Source organism: Vicia villosa, unplaced genomic scaffold, assembly GCF_029867415.1.
Source record: "Vicia villosa cultivar HV-30 ecotype Madison, WI unplaced genomic scaffold, Vvil1.0 ctg.004269F_1_1, whole genome shotgun sequence".
NCBI lineage: Eukaryota > Viridiplantae > Streptophyta > Magnoliopsida > Fabales > Fabaceae > Vicia > Vicia villosa.
The window spans coordinates 153733-162465 of NW_026706402.1; positions in this window are offsets into that span (position 1 = coordinate 153733).

An 8733-nucleotide genomic window follows, 5' to 3' on the forward strand; every position below is an offset into this window, starting at 1 on the left:
TATGTCAAGTCTATAAGAAGAGATAACCCACATGTTTACCTTTTGGGGACAAAATTTTCGTGTATTCTAGCATCTAATAGTTTGGACAGAAATCACAGTGTACGAGCCTCTTTCAACTAATAATTCTATTTTGAAAGAGATAAGAATTCTATTTTGAAAGACAGTAGTAAACTGTACAATTCTAGTATTATTGTGCTCGATTCATCCATTGCCTATCACTTTTTTTCATCTCAATCACTCACTTCTTTTCGTACCTACTACACTTTCTCAAATTCAATTATTTCTTCCAACAAAAGCCACATGCATTGCATGCCCAATTACCCACCACTCCAAATGGAAAGATTGTGAGGGATTATGTTTATATTTTAATTAGTAACAAACCCGTGCGTTTGCACGGGTTCTACTACGGGACGCGCATTTGTTTCATATATATTTTTTAATAAAAATTGTCTGATAATCCGTGAAAAAATAATAATTGAATGTATAATTAATAAAAAAATATTTGGATCAGTAACTTTATGTCCCGTTAATAATCAATATTTTGATCAATAACTTCATATTCTCGTATACAAATATTATTTTTATTTAGGCATCGTTATCAAAAATATCAGGATCAATAGTAAATTTTAGTATATAAAAAAGACATATTTTTAAAATAAATTTAAAATTGTATCAAATTTTTAATTTTTAAAAGAAGGACATCAATAATATATATATTTCAATTATTTATATATTATCTTAAAAAGTATTGTATGTTAACACGTGCGTTCATACAAATTTTAGACTCGTTACCTGTGCATTCACACCGTACTAGTGTGTAATCCGTGCGTTCATATTGATTTTGGCTTAATTAATCGTGCATTCACACGGTATTGATGTATTACCTGTGTGTTCGCACAAAAATTGGTCTACGCTCACACGGTATTGATGTGTAACCCCCTACATTCGCACGGGTACTGGTATATATGGTAAGCATGCTTTTGTTTTCAAAACGTAAAAAAAATGTAAATAATCAAAATAAAATTATTTAACTAAAATAGTTCATTGTTTTTAAAAGAAATATATATGTTTTAAATAAAAACTAAATTGTTTTACTAAAATTGTTTCATCAATAATATATATTTTAATTTTTATATATTATCTTTAAATTATATTTAACTTAAATTAAAAATAAATTCTTTTTTTTATTAACAATTTTTTTAATGCTAGCCAACTTTTCTTAATATGAAAAAGAAACACATATTAACAAATACTTTGTTTAAGAAAGAAATTTTTTGTTACTTTACAAAATTATCCCTTAGTAATGGTACGAGCTTAATAAATTAAAAGAGTTAGAAAGAGAGTAATAAATATTAAGGACTTCAATAGAGAAAACTATATTAATGCTTCATTGGTATTGTAAAATGACAATATAATTTGCACCACACTTTTTTGCAAGATACTTATTCCGTGCAATATAACATTAGTTGTACTCATACAAATACATTATATGGAAAATGGCCGAGTCGAGATTTACACTGGAAATTCAAAACGGTCCATGGGGAGTTCGAATTACAATTGAAACATGAATTTTATTTCATTAAAATTCAATACAGTATTTTTCATCATATACTCACTTTATTCATTCCATCGTTCTTTTCATTAAATCACCTTTTATTCTCACTTTCTAACATTGCTTTTTTATTACAATAATGTTTAAACTTGATTTTTTTATAGAAAAAACAGTTGAATAAAATAAGAGCAATTTGTTATTTCAAATTTCTGTACATGTTATATTCTTCACTTTTATATATATATATATATATATATATATATATATATATATATATATATATATATATATATATATATATATATATATATATATATATATAGAGAGAGAGAGAGAGAGAGAGAGAGAGAGAGAGAGAGAGAGAGAGAGAGAGAGAGAGAGAGAGAGAGAGAGAGAGAGAGAGAGAGAGAGCAAAATTCCAAGTGATTAATACATGTTACATTGCAAATAATTCATAAAGGTTCAATTTTGAATTGCAAATAGGGTCGTATTTTGAAGGTCAAAATGGTTAGAAGTTTCCCAAGCCCAATTGTAAAGTCAGTATGCCTCTTTTTCCCATTTCCTTTGCACATGCTAAGATACATTTTGATGCTATCCCAAATTACCTGTCAAGACATAAAGAAAAGAGATCAATTGCAATGGAAATTAAGGCTAATTTTCAAATTAATCAAGTTACACTTTTGTTTTATCAAGTTGTCATTGTGTTTTGTAAAATCTTCTAATATTTAAACTAAGCAACTTTTGAGCTAAGATTGGTACATATTCATTTATAGTTGCAGGGCCTTGATTCCCAGTTAGAAACATATTCTAATCATGATGAGCCTATTTTTGCTGACCTGAAGGATTGGGATGGTAGCTGAAATTGGAGTATGCTTAACAATAGGTTTGATAACATCATTTTGCAGAAGATTGCAGCAATCCCGCCTCCCTCTGATAATGAGGATAACGATCATTGCTCTTGGGGAGGAACTATAAACCGCATGTTCAAAATATAGTCTGCGTACACAGTTCTGACCAATACTACGAGAAGCTAGCATTTGGACTGCATATTAGCAAAACTTTGAAAAAAGATAAATTAGTTTTATCGTTCAACATACAAAAACCAACCTTTCTCCAAATCATTCTTTCATACCCCAAAATTTGCCCATACTATTTCTCTTGTTCAAACTCAAGTCAAGACACATGGCTCAAAGATACCCCTCCTAAACAAGGTTCAAGGAACTAGGGTTTTGTTGTTCTGAGGAAAAATCAATGGATCAAAAGCTCCAATGCATCTCATATGGTCTATGATATTCCAAACTACTTCCATGACGAAATTTAGGGCTCAATTCAAAAGATTGATCACTCAATTGCTCAAAAAGTCAACTATGGTCAAAGCACAGTCAAATTTTTTGTCAACATCCTTATTTTGAAGTATCATTCACCATTTGATCAAGGGTTGATCATGGTTCATCAAGGAAAGATCAGAAATCAACAATTTCAAAAGTTTCTAAATTAGGGTTTTCATAGGAGAAAGTCAACTGAACTTTGACCAGCCATAACTCCTACATGGAACATCAGAAATTTTCCATCCAACGCTCAGTTTGAAGGAAATTGAATTCTCTACAACTTTGTCTCTCACATGCCAAATCTAAAAATGCTTCATTTGAGAGATATGGATCAAAACATTATAGGTCCTTTTCAAAAGTAAACCAAAAGTCATCTTTTTCAAAAGAGCACACAAGGAGCATGGAAAATTATTTTGACATGAGATCAAAGTCATTGGTTAGAGGGCTCTTCAAGGTTTCCAAAAAGTCCTAGAACTCATCCATACCTAAAAAATTGAGGGAGATATGCCTTGTCAAAGTTGGACAAATTTGAAGAGAAAAATATGAAAGAAAAAGTTTCAAAATAATTTTCTTTACAAAGAGGCCCAATCTTTTATGGCCCAAACTTGATCCTCAAGTATCCAGAGACCCAAATTCACCTTTGCCACGAAATATATGATTTATTTAATTTATTATGATTTTTATTTCAATTAAAATAGAATTAAAATCAAATGAATTAAGGGAAAATTATATATATATATATATATATATATATATATATATATATATATATAATAAAATTAAAATCTTTTATTTTAATTGATAGTTTTGTTTATTTTAAATTAATCTAAAATGGTTTTAAATAATTTAATAAATCATAAAAAAAAATTTAATTGATAAAAAATATATTAATGTTTGATATTTAATCGAAACCTGTTTTTTCACCGATTTAATTAATAGGTTGAAAAACCAATAATTAATTAAATTGGTTATTTGTTCTGTTAATCATATTTAATTCGTACCTTAATCAGGGTTCACGAAGATTATGCCTGCACTGAAAATGTTTCCTTGTGTAGTATTTCAGGGTTAGCACCAGGATTTTCTCCGACTACGAGCCATATCAGATCAAAAGCTAAGTCTTATTTTATATTTATTTTAAATATTTATCTTATTTTCTTTTTTTATCAAATTAGGGTTAGCCTTAATTGTCATTGAATTGGTAATGCACTCACCCTTCTGTTTATTTTTCTTTTTTCAATTTTCAGGGTTAGCCAACCGTCAAAGCTCGATTAGTCGGTAACCCTATAACCTAACTTTTTTCTTCCTCTTAAATTATTATTTGTGTCAGACCTGTTGCTCTGTTGTTTTTTTTTGTTATTATTACCTTTCTCCCCCATCCCCATGGCCAATTATGTAACTGTTCCCTGGTTGTATTGTGTGGCCTTAAAGGCACTTAAAACTGCTATATTATATTAACTGCGTGGTTAGTAATCCTAGGGAGTGATAACCTCAAATTGAATTAGAATCACCTAATTACAAGATAATTTATTCTGAATCTGATCACGTGATTGTTGGACCCACGCACCTTTTATGGTACCCCTCTTGTTGCCTGTTGCCTGTTGCCTTGTGTTTTAATGCAAAATAGCCAAGTCCCTCGTGTGGTGTCGTTTTCTTTTACCTCCCCGTTTTACTTGGGAGGACGGCACGCTAGACCCTTCACGCGAAATTTGGAAGGAGAATGCGCCCGTGGCGGGATGAATTTTATTTCAGTTCTTCCTACGATATCACACGAACTTTCTTATTTGTCCTACGAGTAGGAAAGGGGAAAAAAGATCTCAACTAAACCCTAGGAGTTTGCTAAGTGTGGGGATTTCACCTAGACTAGAAATTCTGGAGTCCGGGAGGTCGGTTATACATAGGGAAGTGTTTAAACACCCTACATATCTGTAGTACTCTACAGGAACCTTCTCTGTGTCATTTGTGTTTGTGTTTACTGCTAATGATTGGGAAAGTTTCTCCTTTGTGTTAGGAGAGAGAATTGAATTGATTAAAGAAAGACAGACAGATAGACAGACTGACTATTTTTGGTATTTTATTAGCTCGCTGAGATTCCTTGTGAACCTCATGCCTACATATCCCTAGTGGAAGTCAGAGCTTAATGTAGTTCGGGGAACTAACTAGGGAAAATAATTGTTTTTTTTTTGGTGCCTTGCTTGAAGCTCAAGGTTGAAGCTTGGGATTAAATCTCTGTTTACAGTAAAGAGACATGAAATCATCTCTACAGAGAGGTATTTGTACTATTCTACCACAAACATTTTGAAAGAGTGACAGAATAACTGAATTCATTTCATTCAAGAGGGGGACCTTACTTGTGTGTGTGCAAGTATGCCAGTCAGATGCCTCTTAAATGAAAGAAAGATGCTCGTCCAAATTAGGGAAAGTGTACAAGTCTGGGGATGTGCCAGAGCATGTCTTTCAGAGTCCTAAATGGGAGACTTTGATTGAAATTGAAATTGAAATGTTTGTTTGTTTGAATGTGGTAGAGTAGTAAAAATATCTCTCTATAGAGATAAGCTATGTCTATCTACTGTATAAAAAATTTGAATTTAACTGGCTTGTATGAGGCCCAAGCTTGAGGCTTTTTGATTGATTAATTAATGATTATTTGACTCTGGGAGATGGCTCCATTGGGGGTTAATTACAGGGTATTTTTGTGTTCTGTACAAAGCCCAGAATTGAGGCTGACTCTACTGAGGGAGACTCTATTTATGTGCCTTGTACAAAGCCCAAGGTTGTGGCTGACTCTAGTTAGGGGAAACATTATTTTCTGCCTTGTACAAAGCCCAAGGTTGTGGCGGACTCTTAAATAAATGAATTGAGTATGAATGACTATATGGGGAAAGATCCTAAGTGTTAGGAATCTTTGACACATGAAAGTATGGTTTATCTGCCTTGTACAAAGCCCAAGGTTGTGGCTACTGAATGATGAAGAACTCACTGGGGAGACTCTATTATCTGCCTTGTACAATGCCCAAGGTTGAGGCTGACTCTTGACAGGGGAGTTCTATTGTTTGGTGCCTTGTATGAAGCCCAAGGTTGAGGCTAACTGTTTTTGTTGGTTTTAACTCTACTGGAGATTAAAAGACCGTTTTTCTTTGGAAGCTAACCCTTTCCAGGGATTTTTACTCAGCTGGTGAATTTGTCTATTAAAAGACTGACTTTTATCATGTTTTTTGGAGGCTGACCCTTTCCAGGGGTTTTGACTCTTTTGGGGAAATTATCTCCTAAGAGAAATGAATCTTTATTTTTTTGACTTTTTATTAATTGACTTTGGAGGCTAACCCTTTCCAGGGGTTTTTATTAAAATGAAGGAATGCGTGGAAGCTAACCCTTTCCAGGGATTTTATTTTAGACAGATGTTGGAGGCTAACCCTTTCCAGGGGTTTTTATTAAAATGAAGGAATGTGTGGAAGCTAACCCTTTCCAGGGATCTTATTTTAGACAGATGTTGGAGGCTAACCCTTTCCAGGGGTTTTTTATTAAAATGAATGGCAGAAAGATTATCTAGTGGAGACTTCTTGTTTAAAGCCCAAGATGAAGGCTGACTCAATGCTGAGGATGATCAAACATGGATCCTAGACTCTGCTAAGGAAGATTGATGAAGATAAGGGTGACAGAGACTATCCATGTCTCTCATTCCAAAAGGTGTGCTCAATGTAAAATTGAGACAAACTTAGCTTGTTTTAAGTCTGGTTTAAATTGGAAGAAACTCACCAGGGTAGGCTAAAAGGTGACTAAAGACCTGTTCCTATGTTTATAAGAAACCTGATGGGTCCTTGTATACAAGCTCAAGAGGAAGCTGGAAATGCTTTTAAGAAGCCTGTGGGTCCTTGTACAAAGCCCAAGAGGAGGCTAATCGAGGGTCCTTGTTATAGCACAAGAGAAAGCTATGCAGTTTTGAACTTATTTTGGCTCTAAGCAAATGGGTAAGAGGTTTCACCGGGAATAATTCCTCTTTGGGTGGATGTGTCCTATTATTTGGATTCTAAGGTTTTTGCCAAGATGTTTCACCGGGAATAATTCATCTTGGGGGTTTGAACTACAGATCTCTAATTAGGAAAGAGCCTTCACCGGGAAGACATTCTCAATCCTAGGTCATATTCCTATAATATATATAGTTTAACTGTCCTAGGGTTTACACTCAAACGTAGTTCTAAACAAATATATGTACAGTTTATATTTGACAGTAATTTAAACAAAGACTGTAAATTGAAAGCTTGTAAAGCCTAACCTGGATGGAGTGGAGGCCTTTGAAGAAGTATGTACAAAGCCTCAACAGTATTTTTGTTGTTTTGTTGATAACAGTTGAATGTATATGATAAACAGTTAATGGTTTTTGAAAACAGAAGAAGTGAAGATGGACAAAGGTCACATAGGTATCTGAAGAGTTTCACCGGGAATAATGCCCTTCAAATACCAGAAGAATGTTTTGAAAACAGAAGGAAGATTTTGAAAATACATTTTTGAAAACAAGCTAAGAAGAGAAGGTTTTTGGGACTTACACTCTATTAGAGGCCCAGTACTTTGCAGTACTGGTGGTAAAAATAGTTGGAAATGATTTGAAATGATATAAGGTTTTGTTGTTTGAAAACCTTAATCATTTGATTTAATCAGAGATTGAAAACAGTTTTGAGAATTGACAAAAGTCAACTTAATTAAAGTAAAGATTTTTACTTAATTAAGACCTAAACAATTAGGGTTTTATCATAAAATTATTTACAAAGTGATTAGGTTAAAATAAAGTGATAATATATATTTAAAGTATTTAAGAAAACACTTAAAAACATACTATTTTAAACCTAATTAAAATTCAAGAAATAAATAATATTTTTATGATTTTTTTGACTATTCACAAAATAGATATATTAAATAATAGGTGTATGAAAAATGAAGTGAAAATGGTTTATTTTGATAGGTGAATTAATTGTGTGAAGTTGTGAAGAAATTTAGTGTGAAAAGTGATAAAAAAAATGGTTTTGTCACCTAGAGGGGTTGAACTCACGCCCTCCAAGTCATTGGCCAAAACACCCACCATCTGGGCTACGCGCGCAGTTTGTTTAAGATGCACATCCAACTTATTATATTTTCAAACAAGTGGCAAAACATTGAAAAATAAATGAAGCAAAAAGTCTAGGGCGAGGGGGATTCGAACCCCAGACCTTGGGCATGAGGAGACTAAGAGCGCATGTGTGGCCACTAGGGCAAGTTGTTCAGTCGTTAATAAAACGCACACCATTCAAAATAAAATAAACTCTCTCCTGAGAATTCAAATTTTGCGCACCACCACCATCTTCGTCTTCAACCTCAAGCTCTCCATTTTTGAATTTCTGAACTTACTCGTTTCTCAACCATTTGCAACGATGTAAACATGAAACTTGCTCTAAATTCACTCACGATTCTAAATATGTAACTAACATGAACTATCATTAACTACATCTAACTAATTTACCAGAAATCGTGAAGAACCCTAAAATTTCAAAATTAAATTAAATGACTATACTGAAAGATAAATGGATGATGATAGAGGGTTTTCAATCCTCTGATGATGCTGAACAAGATAGAATCGAGCTATTTCACAAAGAGTACTTAAATTAAAGAGAGGGAGTTCAGAAACTTACCTCTGAAAATGGAGATCGTGAGGATGATAGAGAGCAACTGGGCTTGTATGAATGATCCCAAAAGCTTCCTTGTGGCTCAGTGATGCTAACTGAATGCTTGTAATGACCTCAAACCTCCTGAATTGTTCTATGGACCTCCCTCGATTTCAGCTTCAAGTGAACATGGAGGGTGTTGATTCTCGAGTTACAGATGAGC